The sequence below is a fragment of the Lactuca serriola genome, chromosome 5 (assembly GCF_051521515.1).
Source record: "Lactuca serriola cultivar US96UC23 chromosome 5, Lser_US96UC23_V15, whole genome shotgun sequence".
NCBI lineage: Eukaryota > Viridiplantae > Streptophyta > Magnoliopsida > Asterales > Asteraceae > Lactuca > Lactuca serriola.
Genome location: NC_136412.1, coordinates 341099379 through 341126432, shown reverse-complemented (window position 1 = coordinate 341126432; position 27054 = coordinate 341099379). Strand labels below are relative to the sequence as shown.

At 31.7% G+C, this 27054-nt stretch overlaps 2 long non-coding RNA genes across 4 annotated transcripts; both read left to right on the top strand.

The window, feature by feature from the left end:
• Nucleotides 1-326: 326 nt before the first annotated feature.
• Nucleotides 327-3444, top strand: LOC145052047 (uncharacterized). 2 transcript variants are annotated; one of them, XR_013683946.1, is made up of 4 exons: nucleotides 327-579; nucleotides 1266-1403; nucleotides 1985-2048; nucleotides 3344-3444. It is a non-coding gene; the product is annotated as an uncharacterized LOC145052047 (long non-coding RNA). The 2 variants fall into 2 exon arrangements; XR_013683947.1 differs by lacking the exon at nucleotides 1266-1403.
• A 12818-nt stretch (nucleotides 3445-16262) lies between these two features.
• LOC145055379 (uncharacterized) lies at nucleotides 16263-26822 on the top strand. Of its 2 annotated transcripts, XR_013685160.1 has the most exons (11): nucleotides 16263-16327; nucleotides 16408-16569; nucleotides 16643-16809; nucleotides 16995-17090; nucleotides 17491-17614; nucleotides 18069-18145; nucleotides 18258-18345; nucleotides 24710-24747; nucleotides 25428-25462; nucleotides 25905-26018; nucleotides 26269-26822. It is a non-coding gene; the product is annotated as an uncharacterized LOC145055379 (long non-coding RNA). The 2 variants fall into 2 exon arrangements; XR_013685161.1 differs by lacking the exons at nucleotides 16263-16327; nucleotides 16408-16569; nucleotides 16643-16809; ... (2 more) ...; nucleotides 18069-18145; nucleotides 24710-24747 and having other exon boundaries at nucleotides 18264-18345.
• The last annotated feature ends 232 nt before the right edge of the window (nucleotides 26823-27054 follow it).

Here is a 27054-nt window from a genome sequence, read left to right as displayed (position 1 = left end):
AAGAATGGAATAATTTAACTATTTAGTTTGTAGGAATATCTAGTTTAAATTTAATCAATTAAAGATATAAATAATTCTAAGGTGTTAAACGTCAAAAAGAAAACAAAAATATGAGCAAACTAATTAAAATGAAACAAAGGAAACTTTGTGAAGCATAGGCGTGCGTTTTAGAAAGTTTAGAAGCTAAAACCGTTAAAGAAAAGGGTACAGGGTCTGTTAGGGAACGTTGACCAAATTCTAGGGACTAGATCTGTAACTTGTACATTGATATCCCAACATGAATGTAAACCGACGCATCTTTCGTTCCACTTCAAATATGAGAGTAACTCGCTGATTTATTCGTTTCCTTTATTTCCGTTTCGTGCGATCGATCTACCGGTGACACACCTACTAAAATTGATGCCCTAATTGAGGGGTTGCTGCAATCGTTAAGTGGGAGAAAGTGTGACCGAGAGAAAGAATAACTTTGGCTGTAGAGCTTCCCGACGAAGTTACGACGAACCTAGGATTCTGGCAGAAACATCGTTAGGCAGCGCGAGAGTGGCGATTGAAGTGTTTTCTGTCATTGATCGATTCACAGTAAGTTTTTGAGTTTGAATTAAGAGTCTTATAAATTTAGAGATGCATATTTATGGTTTTGTCCACCTAAATATCAATATAAAAAATATGCTAACTGAGATTCATAAATTGGTACTATCCGGTCGATACACTACATTAACTAATAGATACGGATCTCATGTTATTGAAATAAACCTGTTAGTGAGCATTGATGCTTATTAGATCAAAGAAAGTTATGGTTTAATTCTTAGGCCGAAAGGAGTGGTAACACTCCTAGCACAGTGTCATATCAATTTTTTTTTAAGGAGTGGTAGCATTCTTAACACCAATTGATTTTTTTTTTTTTTTTTCATTTTTCAAACTTTAATAAAATATATTTTTTAAAATACATATTTCATATTAAATAAATTATATATTTTTTTAAAACTCAAACTTAAATAAATTATGTTTGTTATTGTTTAAGTGCTTCTAAAAGGTAATTAACAAACTAATGTATTGATAGTTCTTATTTAAATAAATATAATTTATTGGAACTCTTTATTCAAAACAAAATAAATATAATAATGTTTTTCACAAATTGATGGCCATGCATTGCATAAAGCAGGAGATTATTCTCAGAAAAAAAAAAATCAGCCAATCACATTTAATCAAAAGCCCTCTTTCCTTACTCAATTTAATATCTTTTCTTTTTCTCGCTATGCCGGCAGCGACTGTTTCTTGGCGTGCATCCTAACGAGAGGTAATGAGTGGTCTATAGCGAGGCAAACGAGTACTTGGCGAGAGGGGTGGCGAGGCCACTCCCTCCAACCTTACGGTTATCGCCTAATGAAGTCTTTAGAGATGAGGTAATAAATATAAGTGGACAAACTCTCAACGTAATGACCTTAATATTTAGGAATATTTAATCAAAAACTGAAGCATGGATTATAAATCACAGTATATGGCAGCATGAGAATTTTATTACGGTATATGGATTCATAATAAGCACTCATAATAAAATAACTTAAACTATATGCTTAATTTGAGTAGGCCTTATAGTTTTATAAAACAGACTACTCGTGATTAACCATGTTTATTTATCCAACATCCTTGCTTTAAGTCTTGACTAAATAGAAATATTCATGGATAGATTAAATATGACGAAAATAAAACAACATACGTAAATTAGAATTTTTAGTTATTTTAATATAGTTAATATACAAATTTGATGATACGGGTTTAGCTTTAGCATTCTTTTATATTCTATTATGGAGATTTGATGTCATAAGAATCTGTAATGTTACACCATGGTATTTAATAAAAATGACAAATTAATCCAAGAATAACACATAATATAATATAAGCTAACAATTTCCATAACCATTGAGATGTGAAATATTATGAAATAATATAATCTAAACTAAAGATGATTGTAATAATTGTTTAGGTGTTTGCTGATTAAAGGAGTTACAAGTTGATATCTTAGAGAGACGGTATTACGGAAAATCAAGGTGAGTTGATAGTTTTAACTCACTAAGGTTGCATTATTGAAACGTGCAATCCGTAGATGGTGATTTGATTCACTTTAGGATAACCATGTCATTACTTGTGCTTGATGATGATATGATATTTGTGAAGCTAATATATGTTTTGTGCTAATGCCATGATATGACTTAATTGCTATGTTGCTTGCATTTTAATGAACTTGATGTATATAACATGCTAGCTTAAGTTGCTTGAAATATGATGTATGGTTATGTTTTGATGTGCTGGTTATGAATACATTACATGTTTAATACACATTCATATGATATGAATTACATGACTTGCTTAATGTATAAATTACATTGCGGGGTTATGCGTAGAGGGTTTGGGTGTTCATAATCTTTGCCTAAAACCTTATTCAGATCATTGAGGGTGCCTGCTAGGTTGAAAGAGTACCTATAGGAAGATCTATAGCCACAACGGTGATTAGTTGTCCGTCTTTCTAGATGACCGTGTGACACATGGTTTGCGGGCACTTCGGTGTTCGTGGGCTGGAGTGATGTTGGTCCCTCGTTCGCAGCCAGCGTAAACATCACGTGGGAATCGGGAGGTGTATCGTTGGAATTGGCACCGTTTGTACTGATCCTGAACGACACCGCGAGGTACTTGTACTTTGCAAAGTCGAAGTAGCGAAAGTGAAGTCATGGGGTGGTGTTTTGGGTGTAAGTCATAAGCCACTTAGAACATTCGGCTGGCTGTGCACACAAGTAGTGAACGGGGTGTTTCTCTTGGGTTAGGTAGCACAAAGAGACACTTTTCTATCAATCGGTTGGATATATATAATAAAAGGTTGAACATGTAACAAACGGTTGGTTGCATATTAAAAGGTTGAATATATAACAAAGCTTGGTTATTAATAAAAGGTTGAACATGTAACAAAAGGTTGGTTGCATATTAAAAGGTTGAATATATAACAAAGGTTGGTTATTAATAAAAGGTTGAACATTTAACGGTTGCTTATATATGAAATGTGATTAATTATATGCTATGCGGTTGCTTATGTGGTATTTGGTTGATCATATATGTTATGTGGTAGAATTGTGGTTAAACATATATGCATGTATGCGGTTGAATATGTGATCGAATAATTATGATATCTGGTCATTTTCTAAGTGGTATTTGTCTATCATTTTTATGCTTCATCATAAAATGAATGATTGACTCATTTGGGGCTTGTATGTTTTATGTGCAACTTTTTGAACTCACTCAACAGGGGCTGACACTTGTATCTTTTCTCTTTTGTGCCTTTTGATTGGTGCAGGCAGTTTAGAAGATTGGCCTTGGTGAGAGGGGTTCTTATGGGTAGTAGATTTATATTAACAATACCACTCTTGGACACATTATTTATTATTTAGTTTAAAGTACCATTGCTTACATTTTAAATGGTTTGGAATTATGATTGAATTTTTGAAGTAACGTTGTGGTTTCAAAAATGTTTTGAAAAAAAACTAAGTCTTCCGCTAACGTATTCTGTTAAATAAATGTTTTAAAAAGAAAAAAAAAATTATGGTAAAAATCGCGACGTTACAATCATATCAAAACACATGTCAATATATCAGAGTAAAACATCCAGGCTAAACATCATGTTGTGTGTAATGCAGTCATCCCGAGCTCTTTCCTTTGCTACTGGAAGTACCTGAAACCAAAACTGAAAACTGTAAGCACGAAGCTTAGTGAATCTCCCCAAACTACCACATACTATACACATAATCACATCATAACATATCATGAGCCTCGGCTGACATCGGACAATGTCCATCATCGGGCCCCAACCGGCATCGGACAGAGTTCAGCATCGGGCCCCGCTTGGCATTGAGCAACTTGGTATACATATAAACATATCAACGAATACACATAAATAATAATATAACATAAACATATAAACATGTAACGTCCGTAGATTCGAGCTAGTTAATTTAGAGACAATAAGTGTCGAAAACGGCTTTTTGATAGAAGATTGTTTAGAATGAATAATCTTAATAAAAGTTGTAGCATATTTCACAAGGGTTTCGTACACATAAAGAACACCGAAATCCGAGTTATAACGAAAAAATTATGGCTCGTCGAAGTTTCGCGGCAAAACCAGTACGACACTGCGTGACGTAAATAGTGAATTCACGATAGAGTGCTTTTTAGCCTTAGCGATCTAAACGAAATTCGTAGAATACGTTAAACCGAGAGCATGCATAAAAAGAACGCCCAAATCTGACTTCGTATGAGGAAGTTATAATTTTTCTAAGTTTCAATTTAGTAGTATGCAGCCCGGAGTTTGAATGTTAGATCGACCCATTTTTGGCTGACACAACCTAAACGAGAATCGAATATCTCGTTAATAGTAGCGTAACGATAAAAAGACAGACGAAAACGGATGCCGAATGAAGAAGTTATGAATTTTTACCGGGCTATTCCTGCCCCGGCCTGTTGAAAATATAACTTAAAAAATAAAGTCAAAATTAGTTGACGACGTCTAAATGAAAGTTGTAGAGTACGATCCTGCCTACGTGTGGATATAAAGAACATCGAAAATGGAGCTCGTATGCGAAAGTTACGAATTTTAGAAGTCGAGAGGGAAAAATGTGTGTTGGGTCTGAAGGCTACGCCCAGCGTAGCCAAGGAGCGCCTCATGCTCGCAAACGCCATGCATACGAGGATTGAACGTTGCGCGTTCTCACCACACTAGGCTTCAGATGGACCACGTAGCACCAAGGAGCTTCGGACACGTTTCGTACGAACGCGTTGCGTAGAATAGGAACATCCTGCGTACGATGAGCGCCCTACGTACCCTCGCAGGAATGCGCTGCGTACTTAGTAGGTCCGACCTATAAATAGGTTGCGAGGCAGCCTCCATTTTTCACACCTCCCATTTTTACTTTATCTCTCTGCTCTCTCTCTCTCTAAACTATCCTAATCCCCCTGTAACACTAGTCAAAATAGGTCAATAAAAATCACATGTGATTATACCAATCATGTAATGTGATTTTGTTAAACTAGTAATGTGATAAACTTAATATGTATTTCATGATAATTCTAATATAAATATGAACTTTCATACACACTTTATAGTATAAATCAAAGAATATGTCCATACGATTCCAAAGATATAGAGAACGTCTGAATCTGACTTCGCATGAAGAAGTTATGATAAACCGAACACTATAAATCTTTATAATAAGAGGAATTTAAAATAGACTTAGAATTAGCTATTGGAGTCTAAAATAGAGTTGTAGTACTCGTAAATACGTACGCGTGTATATAAAGAACGTCAAAAACGGAGTTCGTATGCGAAAGTTACGACCTTCCGAAGATTCAGCTGTCAAAAACCCTAATTTGACTGAGCTCACGACGTGAGCACAAAAGCTCACGACGTGAGGAGTCATTTTGCCACATTTCGAATCTAGAAGGTGCGTGGCGAGGCTACGAAGGGATAAGTTCTAAGCTCACGACGTGAGCAAAGATATCTCACGACGTGAGGAGTCACATGGCCACCTTCCGAAGCTAGGGACGCAAATGGCAAGTCTACGGGGTGACCAGACATGGCTCACGACGTGAGACTAAATGGCTCATGACTTGAGAGGCCAAAAATATTACTATAAATAGCAGGTCCGACTTCAGATATTCTTACACCTTTACTTCTTTCCTTTCTCTCGTTTGTTGAAGCCCTCTTGCATCTCGAGCCCCAACGACCTCGTACTGCTGACCGTTTCTTCTTAGATTACATAAAATCACGCTATTAAGGTGAGTTTCATGGCCCCACTTTCTAATATTTTTTGGGGTAAAACACATGCTAAATATTGTATATATGTTAATATTATGTCTATATGATAGTATACTCGTATCGACATAGATAGTTATATTAACCGGGATATAGTTGTTTTGTATATAATATTTCTAAAATATACAAGTATCGTAAAGTTGTTAGCATGCTATTGTTATAGAAGTATACGAATGTAGATCTTGAGTTATACTTAGGATTCTATATATATGTTGTGTGCGATAAAGTTCCAGAGTTATACTCGGAAGTTCTATATACTAATTACTAAGTATGTTGCTATTGTTGGTTTTATGTCAAGATAAAACCTATTATGTTATTAATATAACCATGAAGGTATATTCAGGTGTTCTATATATACTTGTTTAGTATGTTGCTATTGTGGGTTTTATGTTAAGTTAAAACCTGGTTTTTAATTCTAGTTATAACTATTATACTGCCTAAGTATTATGAATATTAGGAGTAATGTTTAAAGCATAGTCTAATAACTTAGAGTTTTAGACATGAATATGTTTTTACTACTAGAACTAACGGAACTCGACAAGTCTACATGAGTTACTGTATTCATCAAAAATCTTAGGGATAATCCTCTGACCTGTAACCGTTAATCCCGTGCGAGCGTGGAAGTCGTGTATGAATAAGATACGGGTTGAAAACCCCACTCGTGGTTGTTAGCTACAACCAAACTTGAGCGAGTGACGAACTGTCCTTTTATTTGTTTATTGTTCCAACGTTGATGAAGCGTGTGGACCTTATCTTAAGATGTGAAACTTGTAGCATCAAGCAGAGGTTTGAAACTAGTCATATAGCCGCGGTTACGGACTCATGGTATCAAATTGTTAGAAGCATTATACTTTGTCGTTATACAAGTATTAATGTTAAGTATAAGTTTCCCAAACACTTATACTCTAACTACAAGAAACTGGTAGTGTCACAACCAGGAAATTCTAATGCTTTTGTAAACATTAACAAGGATAACATTTGTAACTAAAACTTGAAAGCATGCATGATGTTTATTCAATGACAACAAAATTCCATCAAACACTCTATACAAACACTTCAATGGTAAAAGAAAAAGATTGGATACCATAAAAATCCCGGTTTAAGTCTAATATGGACTAGGGTTTTCTTATTGGGCCTAATGGATCAATAAGCCTCCAATTTGACTAATTTGGGCTTAGAACCCTTAATTGGGCTCTAATTCAACCCACCTTCATAAGATTTGACATTTTGGACCACATTGGGCCTAAAATGAAATAAACTAGCATAATTAACCTTATTGGGACATAACTAACCTACTTAGCTTTAATGGGCCATGAAACCCATTCTCTTATGCTAGTTGGGCCGTGAACCATCCAAAGGAGCCCAATATGCCAAAAACTTCTCCATGAACTTCATAGTTTCGAACATAGGCTAGAAGGGCCAAAAATTTATCCATACCTTCTTCCACTAGGCCCATTTCGGCCCAAGTAAAAAAAGGGAAGAATAAAAATAATTAAAAGGAAATTAGGAGAATTAAGGAGGGTTAGCCACCTCCTTATTACATAGTGGATTTCTATGCAAGTCATTTCACTCCTTCTCTCCTCTCTTCTTCTTCTTCTCGGCCAAGGATCACAACTACACCACCATCTTCAAAATTTCTCTTCAAACTCTCTCAAGAACACCTTCTTCCTTCCTCCAAAATTTCGAGAATCATAAGAGCTTCAAGAAGGTTTTCATCTAAAAATCACTTCAAGTTACATACTAGTGGTAAGATCTTGCAAACATACTTTCTTTCTACACTTAATCACTCTTCTTACCACCTTAAATTCTTGATCATACTCCCTAGAACCTTTCAAATTCGAAGGTCTCTTCAAGGAGCTTGCTAGGGTCGAAAAACCATACAAATCTCTTTTATCTTTTTCAAAACCGTGAGCAACAAAGCAAGGTGAGTTCACCACCCCTTTTTTTTGGTTTTTACTTGTTTTTTTTGGGGAGAATACAAGTGTTATGTTTTGATCTATGTGTGTTTGCATGTTATATGTGATTTCTTTGGTTTTTGTGGTGATAATGTGTTAATACTTAAGATATTTCGAGATCTATAGCTAAAATGTGAAAGATTCATAAACAAAAACATAATAAACAACATGCATCATAGATCTAAGAGTCCCTAAGTTTAATAAGTGAAAAACAAAGCGAAAGATCTTTACAAGTGTCATTTTTGCAAAAATAACAAAGATTGGGTTGAAAGTTGATAATTTTTGGTTTTATGAGGGTTATAAAGTATTTATTTATATAAAAGCTGATTTTTTTATGAAAATAATACTTTTCAAAGGACCAAAAATATAAAATTCTACTTAATGGCCTTATATTTGTGCCTCACAGATTATTGGGCCCAAACTTGCGAAAATGAAGAGTTTTAGGGACTGAAATTCTAAATTCATAAAAGTATGAGTCCAAAACATAAATAAATAAATTTCAGGGGTTGAAAATGATTTTATTACCAAATTGGACTAAAAATGCAAAGTTTTTGGATTTTGGGCCAAGATTGTGAAATTTGCGGAAATTTGGACCATAAATGCAAACTTTTCCAAATATAGGGCTGAAACTGCCCAAAGATTATATTATGGGCTGAAATTACTATTTAATTAGTGTTTGGTCCGAAAAATGTCAAGAAAAATAATTTAAGAACCTAAAATGTCATTTTTTTCATTAAAAAGGACTAAAAATGTCATTTTTGTTAAAAGGGCTGAAATCGTAATATTATGTGAAAAAAGGGCTGAATTGGTCAAACAAATATTTTTTGGTCAAATGTGCTATTATTAAAACAATTGGGCCAAAAATATAAAATTTTATACCTTATGGAATTAAAAATGCATACTTTGATAAATTATAATATCGTTATAAAACGATTGACGAATGTTATAACTTTACGATTAACAGCTTCGTGTAAAACAAATCTTACGACACTATTAACATACAAAACGGGTAAAGAACATAAATAATACATGTTTATTGGGCTTTCGGTGACCCAATTACATACCTAATGGACCCTTAATGACTTTTACATGCTAATGGCCCATTTGCATTGCTAGTATGGTCCAAATAAATCATATGCGTGATGGGCTAACGTGTCCGTCGCATACTCGACAGCCTATAATAACATACATAATTAGTGGACCACCGTTGTCCTCTTTCATGTCTGTTAGACTTACTTCATATTCACGTAATCATCATTTGGGTTGTAAAACAAGATTATTCAATTTCATGAGATTCAGTGAGAAATAACGGGTGGCACCAATAAGTGTTGGTCGTAGTCTGTAGTTATAACCAGAGTCTTCTGGAGGGAGAACGAGAGTTTGTGTATATATCTATACGGGGGTGACTCCCCCACACCTAAGCTGTTCGCTATAGTTAGACTCGGTCAGTTTAGGGTGACAAAATCTTGATCAAAACCGGCGTTTGGAAAAATACCAAGACAAGCGAATTAGTCATTATTATGCATGGTTATAACGACTCACATAGAGATCCATTACCATCTAAGTAATCATGGGAAATCATATTCATTCGTTGTAATGATACAATAATACAAAACTATCATACTATTTCAATCGGAAAACATCGGGTTTTCCGGGGGAACAACTTCATTCACTCCTACATACAACAACTATAATACAAGAATCAATTTTGAGTAACAATCATTTTTACTTGTTTTGAAATCACATACATATGCACTTATGGGATCATTACATCTTTTTCGCAAACAGTTTTTGCACAGAAAATATCGGATTTTCTGGGTTTTACAAACTATACAAACTGGTTTATAACAAACATGCTTATGAACTCACCAACATTATATATGTTGACGTTTTCAAAATAACTTGTATTCTCAGGAAATCGTTAGACTGAAGAACCTCCAAGTGTGTTCCAGGAAACTTCTTTTGTGAAATGTTAATCATCAGACAATTTATGTTTTGAAATATGTCATGTAAACAATGTACATGATGTGAACAAGGTCAGTTGTAACGTATTAATGCATGGTGATGTTTATGTTGTGTTTCATGTATATTCATTGTGATGATATTTCAATTTAAGTTACGCGAGCCCTCGGACGTTTCCGCCGTCTGGTTCGGGGGTGTGACAGGTAGGTATACTACTTGTATATTAAGTAGATAATTATACCTAGCACACATACTTGTATAGAATTGAAATAGATATATACGTAGCAGTTTTAATAGTATAGAATTGAAATAGATTTATACGTAGCGGTTTTTACTCGTATAGAATTGAAATAAGATTTATACGTAGCAACTTTCGTTTGTATGGAATTACAAACACTTATATTCACAGTATATGAGACTTATAGGTATATACTTATTTGGTAAGTAAACTTTTATACCTAGGATATATATATATATATATATATATATATATATATATATATATATATATATATATATTAAACGTTGGAAAGTCAAAATGATACTTTCAAAACTATACTTTTGAACTTGGAAAATGTATTATTTTTATATGGAGTCAAAACCTGTGAACTCACCAACTTTATGTTGACGTATTTTTTAAATGCTTGTGTTTTCAGGAAGTTGATAACTATGATACGAGAAATGACGTTACACTGCCCAATGTTTCCGCCGATGCTCGGGGTGTGACACCTCCAAAGCCTAGGGTACCCCTAGCACCCGAAGGAAGACCCAGAGCTCCCGAAGGCTCCGAGAAAAAGAGCCTTTCGGCTCGGAAACGTTGCTTCAGCGAAGCCCGGTTTTGTTAAAAACCCGTTGTAAGTGAGTTGCGCCTACATTGTTTTAAATATAGCTTTTATTTAATTATAGCATTGTTGTTATGAACTTATAATAAATATTTGAGCTATTATTATTACTTGTATAAGTGTCGTTATAATATTTTTTTAACTACTTGCGGTACGGGGAATCTGGTTTAAAGGACCGCATAGGGTCGTTGGATTTCAGAAGTGCTATATACCAAAATGGTCCTGCCCTGCGGTGTTTTATGTCTGACCCCTATCTATACATAATGGTTGGAAAATATTGTTTAAAAGCTTATATAATAATAATAATGCTAAGACTAATAATTAGTCACGTTAATATTAGACGACTAAAGTCTAGTAGTAATAATACTAGGTTTCGTCGAATGAAATTACATTGTTAAGAATCAAAGCGTTGTCTGAGTTTGGAATCATCACTTTAACAAGTGAGTGCATAGTTACTTTCATCTTACACATATATATGAAGTATTTAATATAAATTACGTGTTATGTGTGCATATTATATGTATTCTTGATATCTATGTTGGATGAACGATTTTACGCATGTTTTAAATGATTTAAACTGTATATGTATTTTATATCTACAAAATATGTTGGGTATAACATGGGTAGATGAATGATGAGGTATGAAAGATGATATAGAGGAACGTTGGCGACTATGGACTTAGTACCTATTGTATGAACCCTGACGACTATGGACTTAGTGTCTGTTGTATAAACCCTAACGACTATGGACTTAGTGCCTATTGTATGAACCCTGGCGACTATGGACTTAGTGCCTGTTGTATAAACTCTGACGACTATGGACTTAGTGCTTGTTGTATAAACCCTAGCGACGATGGACTTCTTGCCTATTCTTTAGGATAATCCTTAGGAATGAATGAACGAGGAATAGTTGATTCTTAGGGCAGACCCTTAAGAATAAAGAAGATAATGAGAATGGGTGACTGGGTTAATTGTTTGATGATTAAACATAATAATTATATTATTGTGGGTTGAAAACCTTATGTACTCACCATGTTTCCCAACCTGACCCACTTAGTTTATTTATCACATGTGTCGATATGAGGTTACATTACACTGAGAGATTAAGCAGATATAAATCACTAGTGATAATGAATGTAAGTTCTGTTTATGCTTATGTTTCTGTATTGACGATGACATCCCAATGTATTAAAATGAATAAAAATACATTTCTTCGGAAATGTTTTGATAACATACTTATCATATTTTTTTGGGAACAAATACCGCAACACTTTTCTTCAAAAGGATACTCTTACTTTTAAATAATGCATAAACAAATCGGTCTTTTCTGACCGTGAAAATGGAGATGTCACAAAACATTCCTTGGGCCCCGCCCAACATCGGACCGAAATCCGGAAACATACAAACATTCCTCGGGCATTGCCCCGACCATAATCCGGAAACATACAATACATAGACATGCAAGAATCACAAAAACATCAAGCATACAAACATTCCTCGAGCACCGCCCGACATCGGATCGAAATCCGTAAACATATAAACCTACATCGGGCACTGCCCAACATCAAATCGAAATCCGGAAACATATAAACCTACATCGGGAACTGCCCGACATCAAACCTTAGTCCGAAACATACTAACATACATATATGGGTCGACATTGGTGCCTTCGACCTGTTCATACATGAGGAAATTCACCTCGCACCGTTGAAGTCCCGCGAATAAATCTGGTTGTTAGCTGACTGGTCCCCGAACTGTCAATCATTTAAACAAAACCCAATTAACCATTTTGGTTTTAATGCATAACCTTAAATCCATCACTTGGGATAAAATGACCATTTTACCCTTAACCTAGCTTGGTCCAAGACCCAGGCCCAAACTCACACTCTGAAGGCCTAAAAGCCAAATAATCAACCAAGGCCCAACTATGGCCTAATTTTCCAAATTGGGCCCAAACCCCTCACATGGGCCTTACCCTAAAGCCCATCCAAAATCCTAGTCCATATACATGTTCTTAGATGGCCCATCAATAGCCCAATCACCAAAGCCCAAAAGAAAGGCCCAACGGCCCAAACACAATTAGGGTTTTCACATAAAATGACGATTAGGGTTAAGTGTTCTTACTTAAACCATTAAGAACTTGATCCATTAAGTCCATTACTTCACTAGGCCAAACATTCAATGTAATCGGGCATAAGTTATACTTCAATCCACTTGCCCAAACGCATGTCCCGACAATCCAAAACTAGCATCCCCTAAAATTAGGGTTTTCTAAATCCTAATTAGGGTTTCCAACCCAAACACAACTCAATTAGTCCAATGGTTACGTTTTTACATTAATTAGAGTCTAATAAGTCGGGCACCACCCACTACTACTTGGGTGGTGGTGGTCAATGGTGGTTTGTGGCGGCAGCCACCACCTCACAGTGGTGGTGGTTATGATCTTAGGCCAAAACAACACCATAAGCATCCCAAATAACAGTCTAATCACATGTAGGAGCACCCACCCACCCAAGGTGGCAGTTGGTGGCGGTATGAGGTGGCAGCTACCACCTCACAGTGGTGGTGGCGAGTTTTCCTTGGGTTTTATCCAGCCAAGCACACCCATACAACATATCATCTTAAAGGAATTTCACATACACACCATGCGACATACACAACCACCTATGTGGTGGCAGGCGATGGTTGGAGGTGACAACCATCACCTTACGTTGGTGGCGATGGTCTCTCTTGATTCCCTACCAAGCAAACACATCAACACACGCACACACCTTCAAAACATGAGTTCACAACGGAAAAACACACCCAGTCCCAACTACTCCCGCAGTGTCGCATGGCAGTCGGACGAGATAACAGAAATGAAACGGTTGCTAGAACGACAACGACTACGTAACAACTGAAGGGAGATGGAGAACGAGTGAAATGCAATTACCGAGAGCCTTTAGGTCGTTCACGACCCAAGCATCGACGTTCATAGCCTCCTTCGTTGGTCTTGGTGGCTATTCCAGCTTCTCACCACGTCTCCGGCAACAAGGTTGTGCATGTGGCATTTAACAACAAAGTAGCGACGGCTGAGGAAGCTCCGAAAGTGGTGGCGGATGGAGTAAGATGCGCTAGATTTAAGGTTGACGAGAGGGAAGGGAAGTGGGTCTAAATCCCGTGTTCCTTCAAACATTTGCTCAATTTCCAAGTTTGGCCCATCCTCCACAAAACCTTTTCAACTTAGGTCCATAATTTACCCTTTAGCCCATGCCTCCAAAAATTCTTTCATAATAAGTCCAAAAATTACCAATCATACCTTGACTTCTGAAATCCTTTTCAAATTAAATCCATAATTTAGCAAACAACCCTCAACCTTCAAAATTCTTTACAAACTAGTTTGGAAATTACACTTTTAACACCAAAAGTCCAAATTATATCATTTAACCCCCGAAACCAACGTTTTGCTAAATTATTTCGAATTTAGGGATACTATTCATTTATTAATTTTATCTATTTATTTATTTAATAAACGGAATGCTACACAGGGCCCCACCGAAAATCCACCCACTTCCTCGTCAGACGAGTGAGGGGTACTGCAATCTTGGGGAAATCCTGAATAAATCTTCGGTAATACCCTACAAAACCTAGAAAACTCCTGATATCCGAGGGAGACTTCGGAACCTCCCACTGCATCACCGCCTCGATTTTGACCGTATCGACCAAAATCCCATATTGGTTAATGAGGTGTCCAAGCAACTAAGCCTCTCGCAACCAAAACTCGCACTTGGAGAACTTAACATAAAGTCGTTCTCGCCTCAAACCCCTCGGAAGCTCGCGAAGATGCTCCTCATGTTGCTTTATGGTCTTGGAATACACCAAGATATCATCATTGAACACAATAACTGAGCGATCGAGCATCAACCTGTATACCCGATTCATCAAATCCATAAATATCGCAGGCACGTTGGTGAGCCCGAATGACATCATCACGAACTCGTAATGTCCATAACGAGTCCGGAACATGGTATTCTCCACGTCCTCCTCCCTCATCCTAACATGATGGTACCCAGACATGAGATCAATCTTGGAGAACCGAGATGCTCTCTGCAACTGATCAAAGAGATCATCAATCCGCGGAAGGGGATAATGGTTCTTCACCATTAACTTGTTTAACTCCCTATAACCGATGCACATCCGGTGCAAACCATCATTCTTCCTGACAAATAGAATCGACGCTCCCCACGGAAGAACTGATCTGGCGGATGAATTGCTTGCTTAGCAACTCCTGCAGCTGAGATGACAACTCCTGCATCTTAGGCGGTGCCAATCGGTACGACGCCTTGGCAATAGGGGCCGCACCCGGCACAAGGTCGATCCTGAACTCGACCTGCCTCTCAGGAGGCATACCGGGCAACTCCTCCGGGAATACATTAGCGAACTCCGTGACAATTGGAACATCATCAACAGACACCTGATCCCCAACCCGCATGTCCACCACATAAGCCAAGTAACTTGCACACCCGTGTTGAATATACTGTCGAGCCCTGACTGTCGAACAAAACACTGAACCCAACCTGGTGCCCTCTCCATAAAACATCAACAATCTAAAATATGAAATAATTTACCATTTAGTTTTCATTTGTTATGACTTCATAAGGAGTAAGATCTAATTTATGATCAATCTAAGAGACCGGTTATGTGTAAAGCATGTACTTGTAGTTGTTTCATCCCAAAAAACAATATAATACATGTGAGCAAATATAAGCATTGATCAGACAACTTCACTATTTCACAGAGGAGTTTGTTTTATATTTCAACAACAAAATTTACATAGTACCATAACACCATCTTTTTGGTCGTGGGTTTGAAATAACACTTAGGTTAGGGAAAACGACATCTAATAGCTGAAATTCAAACATTTAATTGCGAAATTGATCACTCAAGAAGAAAAGACGAAAATAGCCTCATGTGAGGGCACATGTTGAAGAAAACGGAGACATTTTAACATTTGTTATAATTAATTCACAACGAAAAACCCTTAAATAAAGACAACTTTTGCATTTTGAAACAAAGTAAAAGAATTACAAATAAATAATGATTATTATTAAATAAAAAACATTTCAAACAATTCCTTTTGAATGACCATATGATTTCAACAACAAAATTTACATAGTATCATAGCACCATCTTTTTTGTCGTGAGTTTGTAATAACATTTAGGTTAGGAAAAACATCTAATAGCTGAAATTCAAACATTTAATTGCGAAATTGATCACTCAAGAAGAAAAGACGAAAATAGCCTCATGTAAAAGGAACGTATTGAAGAAAACAAAAGACATTTTAACATTTATTATAATTAGATACTAAATCCGCAACGAAAAACCTAGAATAAAGACAATTTTTGCAATTTGAAACTAAGTAAAAAAATTTCAAATAATTAATGATTATTGTTAAATTAAAAACATTTCAAACATTCCTTTTGAAAGGCCATATGATTATATAAAAAAAGACCAAGAGCAATTTAGTTGGTTAACAATACGAAATAGATACAAAATTTGGCATGTCGGTTTAACTAAACTTTCCAAATTTTCATGTTATTTGCAAAAGATTCTTAATTTAAATCATTATCTTTCGTAAACGGTTCGTTTGACTACAAAAGAGCGCCAGACTCATGAACTCTTCATATTCTTCTTCCCCTTTGTTTTCATGAACTCCTTTAATCGTTTTCCTCAGGTGTTTGTTGTTGGTATGCTCTTCATCTTTTTGGCGTTTCTATAGGTTTTAAACACACTATATGTTGATTTCCTTTGTAGGTTCTTGGGTTCCGAGAATAACACTTGATTTTAGTCGTTTTCTCCGGTTCCAATAAACAATGCCACCTCCAAAACATAACTAATCTCTAGAACTTGGCGACAGTGGAACAGACGATGATGTCGGAGAGCAAGCGTTCTCGATGCTCTCAATTTTTTCTTCAGGTATTCCTTTCTCTAAACCAAATTAATAGAAACGATATAATCAATTCACGAAATTCTTCTGTTTTTGATTTAGGAAATGTGTCATCCACACTACGACCCCGACGTATATTTTTTTTGCCTTTATGTCTTCCCCCCAAACCCTATTTCTATCAAACTCCAACCACAATTTCTCTTTCCCCAAGCCTTTCCGCTCTCCAAATCTCCTGCAAAAATTCGAATCTCTTCACACTTGTTTATTCGGTAACACTGTTTCTTCCTTCTTGATTTATTTATTTATTTTGTAGTTAATCATATGATATTAAGCTGTGCGTAATCTTAGATTCTGAATCGATCTACTCCGATTTTAGCTATGCATTTTGATTTAGTGTGAAAAATCGATCACCAAAATAAGTAACTATTTCGATTTTGAATTTGTGGTTTTGTAGTGCGCATCTATTCTTTAAAAAAAAAATTCTTTCTGCGTGTTGCTCTACTTATTGATTTCGTTTTTCACCATTGGTGTCGCCAGAAGAGTAAATATGGTGAGATCTCATGCTCTTGTTGTTTCCTGGTTATGTTTACTTTTTGGTGTTCTGTTTGCATTCTTGAGTTTTGATGTCAAACAAACGAATGGTGGACTTTGTCAAACAATCTTGAGTTTGAGAAATATCAGGATTGGAATGGAATGACAAAGTAAAAAGTTGGATAAATGAGTAGATAATTACTGAACTTAGAATCTAAAAAAGATAAACTAAGTAACTACAATCCCAAATTTAAGCCTACATTCCCTCCTATTTGCAACCCTAAATTGAAGAATAATACGAAACCGAAAACATGACAGATTACAATTCCGATTCCCTGAATTTCTTATTTTCATTGACAGATTCCATTCTTCAAAAAACAGACCAAAACGCCCCTAATATTTTCTTGTTTTCAATGCAGATTAGACACAACACTTTGTCCTGTTGTTAGCATCATTGTGGGATAATACAACAAGAAATACTACATTGATATAATTGAATCAAAGCCTTCAAATCCAATAAGTACCATTGAAACTGATTGTGAGGTAGATTTTGCTCCTCCTCTTGATTACAAGCAGTTTTATATTTTTGATCTTATGTTATCTGATGATTTTAGGGAAAGATGTAGGAAGCAACATGCTATACTTTTTATTTTATTTTATTTTATTTTTATCAAGGTAGGTGTTGTACTTCATTTTTTACGCATAATAGCAATGTACTTATGTACTTTTTCCCATAATGGCAACATGCTTATAGTTAACTCTTACCATTTAATATTAGGGTATTTGTGTGTTGAAGTGTCCTGTTTTTTATGGAAAACTAAACAAAAAATCTGAAAAAAACCCTAGAATCAGACACCAATTATTTGAAAATGAAATTAAAGGTTTCTTACTGAACTTTGTGTTGCCAGCATTTAACAATACCAATGTTTGTGATCTTGAAAACCTACCTCTTTTAGGGTTAAGTTAATCTTTTGTTAAATTTTTTTCTGTATAACAGGCACCAATTATTTGAATATGAAACTCCAAGGCTTTTGACATTTAAGTTGAGATTCGAGCATTCTTTTTTAGTGATGCGTATGTTCTACTTTTTTCACTCTTTTCCAATTTGAATAAACTCAATATTGACATTGTAAGATACAATTGAGAGTGATACTAAAATTTTGTATATTTTGTTGTGTGTTCTCAGTTCTTGTCAGTTATGGTGGAGATACTGAAACTTCCTTATGCTCCAAGTTTACTGAGAGATACCAAAATACTTTCAGGTCTTATTCCAGGTATTTTCTTAAATTATACTAAACATCTTTATATTTTCTTGTGTCTTCTTCATTCTTGTTTTTGTATGATAGTTTACATTCATCAGCATTTCATATCTATGCATTTTAGATTCTGTTTTTTTATAAAAAAGCATTTTCTCTTTAAAAATCAACTCAATTATGACATTGCACTTTTTTTAGTTCTTTTCTGTAACAACAATGTTACTTTCAAATTTCTTATTAAAATCACATTTCCCTTTGATAATCATCGCAATTAAAACCTTTGTACCTTTTTTTTCCTTTACAACATTGTTACTTTCAAATATTTTCATATCAAGACATTTTGTTAAAAAGTTCTTACATTATTTTCTTTTCTAGGCATTTTACTTTGAAATTTTTTACAACTATAGCATTGTACTAAGTTTTCTTATTAAAAGTACATTTTCCTTAAAATAAATATCCCATTTAAAGCTGTGCAGTTCTTTAGGTTTTTTTTTTTCTTTTACAACATTGTTACTATTACAACTTTTTTACTTTCAAATATCTTTTATAAGAAATTGTTTTCAAAAATATGTCCATTTTTACTTATCTAGGCATTTTACTTTGAAAAAATTACCAAATGTAGCACCGTACTTTCATTGTTTTTATTAAAAGCACATTTCTTTTGAAAAATCATCCCAATTAAAGCATTGCATTTTTTAGTTTTTTTTACTATTTCAACATTTTAACTTACAATTATTCCTTTATCAAGACATTTTTTTACAAAAATCTTTACATTTTTCACTTATGTAAGCATTTTACTTTGAAAATTTTATCAATTATTGCATTGTACTTTAACTTTTCTTATTAAAAGCACATTTACTTTGAAAAATCATTCCGATCAAAGCTTTGCACCTTTTCAGAAACATAGTTACTTTCAAAAATTTTGATCAAGATATTTTATTATAAAATTTATAAATGTTTTACACCTATGCATTTTAAATTAATTTTTTTTACCAATTATAGCATTGTACTTTCAGCTTTCTTTTTAAAAGCATATTTTTTTTTGAAAAATAATCCCAAATATAACATTGAATTTGTTTAGTTTTTTTTTCCTATTAAAACAATTTTAATTTCAAAGATTATTTTATCAAGACATTTTATTAAAAAGTCTTTACATCTTTTACTTATCTAAGCATTTTACTTTGAAAAATTTACCAAGTATTACACAATTTTTTTAGTTTATTTTTTTGTTACACCATTTTTACTTTCAAATATTCTTTTATGAAGACATGTTTCACTTATCTAGGCATTTTACTTTGAAAATTTTACCAATTACAGCATTGTACAATTTTCTTATTGCATTTTTTTAGTTTTTTAACTATTACATCATTTTTACTTACAAATATTCATTTTTCAAGACATTTTTTACAAAAATCTTTGCTTTTTTTTTTTTTTTTTTACTTATGTAAGCATTTTACTTAGAAAAATTTACCATATATAGCATTGTACTTTTAATTTGCTTATTAAAAGCACATTATGTTTGAAAAATCATCCAAATTAAAGCCTTGAAGGTTTTTTAGTTTTTTTAGTATTACATTATTTTTACTTGCATTTATCAAAGAAAATATTTACAAAAATCTTTACATTTTTATTTATTTATCTAGGCATCTTTTTTATAAAAAAAAATGTTCTCGATTATAGCATTATACACTAAATTTTTCTTATTAAAACACATTTTTTTTGAAAAAGTATCTCAGCTAAAGCATTGCATTTTTTTAGTTTTTTTTACTCTTTCATCATTTTTACATGCAAATATTCTTTTTAGAACATTTTTTTACAAAAATCAAACATTTTTTAGGCATTTTACTTTGAAAAATTTATTAATTATAGCTTTGTACTTTCAGTTTTTTTTTTTTTTTTTTTTTTTTTTTTTTTTTTTTTTTTGTTAAAAGCACATATCTTTTATAAAATCATCCTACTTAAAGCATTGCATTTTTTTAATTCTTTCATCATTTTTACTTGCAAATATTCTATTATCAGAATATTTTTTTTACAAAAATTAAACATTTTTTTAGGCATTGCATTTTTTATTTTTCATTTTTCATTTTATTTTTTATTTTTTTATTCTTTCATCATTTTTACTTGCAAATATTCTTTTATTAGAACATTTTTTACAAAATCATCCAACTTAAAATTGCATTTTTTTAGTTTATTTATTTTTTATTCTTTCATCATTTTTACTTGCAAATATTCTTTTATTAGAACATTTTTTACAAAAATAAAACATTTTTCAGGCATTTTACTTTGAAAATCATGCGACTTAAAGCATTGCAATTTTTTTTTACTATTACAACATTTTTACTTTCACATACTCTTTTATCAAGACATTTTTACTTGTCTAGGCATTTTACTTTGAAAATTTTACCAATTATAACACTGTATTTTTAATTTTCTTATTAAAAGCACATTTCGTTTGAAAAATTCATCCCAATTAAAGTATTGCGTTTTTTTAGTCTTTTTAGTTCTTTTTTTTTTTTTTTTTTTCTATTACAACATTTTTACTTTCAAATATTATTTTATCAAAACATTTTTATATAAGTCTTTACATTTTTTACTTATCTAGGCATTTTTTACAAAAATCTTTGCATTTATTATTACAACATTTTTACTATCAAATATTCTTTTATCAAGAATTGTTTTACAAAAATGTTCACATTTTAACTTCATAAGGTATTTTACTTTGAAAACTTTACCAAGTAAAGTATTGTACTTTCAATTTTGTAATTAAAAGCACATTTCGGTTGAAAACTCATCCCAATTAAAGCATTGGATTTATTTATTTATTTTTTATTATTACATCTTGCAAATATTCTTTTTCAAGACATTTTTTACAAAATTCTTTATATTTCCTACTTTTCTAGGCATCTTACTTTGAAAAATTACCAATTATAGCGCTGTATTTTCATTTTTTTTTTACTAAAATCACATTTCATTTGAAAAAAATCATCCCAATTAAAGCTTTGCATTTTTTTAGTTATTTTTTCGTATTACAGCATTTTTACTTTCAACATATTCTTTTATCAAGACATTTTTTATATAAATATTTACATTTTTTTTACTATCTAGGCATTTTTTTCAAAAATCTTTACATTTAATATCACAACATTTTTACTATCAAATATTCTTTTATATGGATTTTTGTTACAAAAATCTTCACTTTTTTAACTTCTTAAGATATTTTACTTTAAATTTTTTAGCAATTATAGCATTGTACTTTCGAGTTTTTTATTAAAAGCATTCTTTTGAAAACTTATCCCAATTAAAGCATTCTGTTTTTTTTACTATCACATCATTTTTACTTACAAATCTTCATTTATTAAAACATTTTTTTATAAAAATCTTTACATATTTTTATTTATCTAGGTATCTTTCTTTTGAGAAATTTAACACTTATAGCATTATAGAAAATCTTTACATATTTTTATTTATCTAGGTATCTTTCTTTTTGAAAAATCATCTCCATAAAAGCATTGCATTTTTTTAGTTTTTTTTTTACTTTTTTTTTTTAAATTATTATAATTATTATTATAACATTTTTACTTTCAAATATTCTTTTATCAAGATTTTTTTACAAAAATCTTTACATTTTTAAACCATTTAGGCATTTTACTTCAAATTTTTTAGCAATTATAGCATTGCAATTATTTTTTTTTAAGGACATGTTTTACAAAATTCTTTACATTTTTTACTTCTTTAGGCATTTTACTTTGAAAAATTTAGCAATTATAGCATTGTACTTTCAGGTTTCTTATTAAAAGCACTGTTCTTTTGAAAAATTATCCCAGTCAAAGCATTGCTTTTTTTTAAATTTTTTTTTATTATTCCAATAAAGTTTTGCACATTTTATTAAAAAATCTTTAAATGTTTATATATCAGACATTTTTTTTTTGAAAATTTTATCAATTATAGTCTTGTACTTTCTTTTTTCTTGATAATGCACATTTTCTATTTAAATACGTCCCAATTATAACTTTTCACTTTTTTAATTTTTTTTATAACATTTTAATATCAAATATTCTTTTATGAAAACAGTTTTTTTTAAAAAAAAAACTTTACATTTTTTACATATCTAAGCCTTCTACTTTTAGCTATTTACCAGTTATAGCTTTGTAGCTTTAGTTTTATTATTAAAAACAGATTTTCCTTTGTAAGAATTATAGCATTGTACTTTGAGTTATATTATTAAAAGCACATTTCCATTTGAAAAATCATCCCAATTGCATTGAACTTTTTAAGATTTTTTTTATTACAATATTTTTACTTTCAAATATTCTTTTATCAAGACATTTTATTAAATATTTTTTACAGTTTTTACTTATCTAGGCATTATACTTTTAAAATCTTACCAATTATAGCATTATACTTTCTGTTTTCTTATTAAGTGCTCATTTCTCTTGGAAAAGTTATACAAACTAAATCTTTGCACTATATAGCATTGTAACTTCCAAATTTTTTTTCTTATTAGCGCATTTTATTTTAAAAAATTTCCATTTTTATTATTGCACTTTTTTGCTATCAATGCATTTTATCGTATCAAGTCACTTTACTTGTAAAAATCTATCCCATTTTTTTACTTTGAAAAAATAATAATTATTTTCATTTCAAGGCATGTTATTTTTAAAAATCCATTGAAAAATTTTCGTATCTATAGATTTTATTTTGAAGAATCTATTTTTTTTCTTTCAAAGCATTTTACCTTGAAAAATTTATCATTTTTTATATCAAACCATTTTACTTTGGAAAACCTACCCTCTATAGCATTGTACTTCCAGTTTTCTTTATATAAGCACATTTATCTTTCAAAAGTCAACCCATTTATAGCTTTGCATTTTGCAGTATTCTTTTTGTTCAACATTATTACTTTCATATTTTAAATTATCAAGTCTAAAAGGTCTATCAACTTTTTTCTTATCAAGGCATTTTACTTTAGAAAATTTATCCTGGTTTTTTGCTCATCAAAGCACTTTATTTTTTTGAACAATCCATCATTACAACTTTTTACTTTGAAAAGTCTATCAGTTATAAGTCTAAAAAGTCTTATCAAATCTTTTTACTTGAAACCCAATTGTTTTATTTTAGCTACAACATTACAACTTTTTTTTTTAATTGTTTTTTTAATCTTATCAAGTCATTTTACTTTAATCTATAAAATTCTTTTATTATCAATGCATTTTACTTTGAAAAATCTAACAATTATAGCATTGTATTTACAGTTTTTTCTTATAAGAACATTTCCCCTTGAAAACTCAACTCATTTATAGCATTGCTTTTTTCTTTATGTTACTACATTAAAACATTCAAAAAATTTCATGATCAATTTATTTTACTTTGAAAATCTGTTAGTCATAGCATTGTACTTTCACTTTTCTTATTTTAAGCACATATCATGTTGAAAAATCAACCCCATTTTAGCATTGCAGTTTTAATATGTTTCTTTCTACTACAACATTGAAAAGTATATGAATTATTGCATTGCATTTTCAGTTTTAATATTATAAGCATATTTATCTTTGAAAAATCAACCTGTTTATAGCATTGCACTTTTCAATTTTCTTTCTGTTATTGCATTGTAACTTTTTTTTTTCTAATAATGTCATGTTTCTTTGAAAAATCCATCAATTTTTTCTAATAAAGGCATGTTATTTGTAAAATCTACGATTTTTCTACATCATTTTATTTTGAAAAATCTATTAATTACAGGACTATGCTTTTCGGTTTTCTTTTTATTACAACATTGTAGATATCAAAAAGTTTTTTACCATGGCATTTTAGTTTGAAAAATCTACAATTTTTAGCATTGTTCTTTTAATTTTCTTATTATAAGCTACAATTTAAAGCGTTGTATTTTTAGTTTTCTTTGAATAAACACATTTTCTTTGAATGTTTAATCCAAATATAGAATTTGATTTTTCAGTTTTCTTTCTGCTTCAAAATTTTCTTACCAAGGTCTTTTACTATGAAAATGAACCCAATTATAACATTGCACATATTAGTTTTTTTTTCGACTACAACATTGTTACTTTGAAAAAATCTCTTATCAAGACATTTTACTTTAAAAAATCTTTACATTTTTTTCTTATCTTGGCATTTTACTTGGAAAAGTCTACCAATCCTAGCACATCTCTCTTGTAAAGTCAACCCAATGCAGTATTCCATTTTCTTTGTGTTAAGTACATTCAAATATTTTTTTTATCAGGACATTTTACATTGAAAACCTATCAATAAAAGCGTTGTACAGCATATATATGCTGATGACAGGTTTTGAAATGTAATTTATTGATTACATTTGTGTATGCTCTGTTGAAGGTTAATTGTTTTTAGTTGTTGATAATAATTGTTTTAGAAAAATCAGGTTCAGAAGCCACATTTGCATATGGGCAGGTTTGTCATTCCTGTTTCTTACTTTCTTTATATCCGTTACTTTGTTTACTTGCTTTGATTGATGTATTTACCTGTTTTATTTTGTAAATATTTTTAGTTTAGTTGTTTCAATATCTTTTATGAGTTAATTATCTGATTTGATTTTAACTAAGTTTTATGTTCTTAAACATTTATGCCACTGTTACTATTTTTTTGTTTAAATTTCTTGTAGCCACATGATTATCTGTAGTATGTATCTATTTTTTCATTTGCCTCATTTTATACTGCTATGTAGTTAGAAATTATTTATTTATTTGTTACTAATTTTCATCAAATCATTTGTATATGGTGTGTTTTATGCATGTTGTTTTGTAAAAGGTGGTAGGTAGTTTTTATATTAAAAGCCAATACAACTTTTTCTCTAGCATCCACTTTTGTTTTCTTGAAATTAAGAAAATGTTAATTGTTTTCCTTTGATTTTTTTAGTTAATCATATGATATTAAGGTGTGCATAATCTTGGAATCTGAATCTGATTACTTCGATTTCACCTATGCACTTTGGTTTAGTGTGAAAAACGGATCACTAAATATAACTAACAATTTCGATTTTGAATTTATGGTTTTGTAGTGTGCATCTGTTACTTTTAAAAAAAAATCCTTTATGCGTGTTGTTCTACTTATTGATTTTGTTTTTCATATAGGTTGCAGGATTGGTCTCACCAGAAGAGTAAATATGGTAAGTTGTCATGTTCTTGTTGTTACCTAGTTTTGTTCACTTTTTGGTGTTCTGTTTGCATTCTTGAGTTTTGATGTCAAACAAATGAATGGTGGACTTTGTCAAACAATCTTGAGTTTGAGAAATATCAGGATTGGGTTCTAAAGCTACCATAATTCTCTTTTGGAGTGCTTCATTTTTGTTGGAATGGAATGACTAAGTAAAAAGTGGGATAAATGAGTAGATAAGTACTGAACTTAGAATCTGAAAAGTATAAACTAAGTAACTAATACCTATACTACATTACTACCCCACTCCAATCCCAAATTTTAAGCCTCCATTCCCTCCTATTTGCAACCCTAACTTGAAGAATAATAGGAAACCAAAAATGTGACAGATTACAATTCCGATTCCCTGAATTTCTTATTTTCATTAATAGATTCCATTCCTAATTTCAATGCAGATTGGAGACCACACTGAGAACCTTGTCCTGTTTGTTAACAACAGTAAATTCTACATTGATATAATTGAATCAAAGCCTTCAAATGCAATAAGCATCATTGAAACTGATTGTGAGGTAAACTACATGCTATACTCATTTTTCATCAATAGGCATTGTACTTCATTTTTTTATGCATATTATTTTTTAAAACAGTAAAGTACATTGCTATTTAACTGCAAATTACCCATAATTTTATATGTGAGTAATTACCATTCCTTTTGTTTTTACCAAAATTCAATCCGTTTACAAGAGCTGGAAGAAAATTGGATGCTTTTTTAAGGTGAAGTTAATCTTTTGTTATTTGTTTTTTGATTCTGTATAACAGGCACCAATTTGAAGGTGAAACTGAAGGCTTTTGACACTTAAGTTGAGGTCTGGGCATTCTTTTTCAGTGCTAGGTATGTTCTGCTGTTTTCAATCTTTTTTAATTTGAATAATTTCATTGACAATATAAGTTTACTCAGAGATAGCAAACAAATACTTTCAAGTCTTATTCCGGGTATGCTCTACCAAACATCTTTATATTTTATTGTCTTCTTGATTCTTGTTTTTCTATGGTAGTTTACAATGACTAGCATTTCATATCTATGCATTTTAGATTTTGTTGTTGTTTTTTTTTTATATACAAAGCATTTTATTTTTAAAGATCAACTCAATTATGACATTGCACTTTTTGGACCTTTTCTGTAACAACAATGTTACTTCAAATTTTCATATTAAAATCACATTTTCCTTTGAAAAATCATCGCAATTAAAAGCTTTGTACTTTTTTAGTTTTTTTTCTTCTTTACAACGTTGTGACTTTCAAATATTTTCATATCAAGACATTTTGTTAAAAAGTTCTTACATTATTTTCTTCTCTAGGCGTTTTACGTTGAAATTTTTAACAGTTATAGCATTGTAATAAGATTTCTTATTAAAGGCATACTTTACCTTTGAAAAATTATCCTAATCAAAGCTTTGCACTTTTTTTTTCTTCTTACAATAATGTTACTTTCAATTTTTTTTATCAAGACATTTTAAAAAGTCTTTATGTGTTTTACTTATTAAGGTCTTTTACTTTGAATTTTTTTTTTTACAAATTTCAGCATTGTACTTTACGTCTTTTACT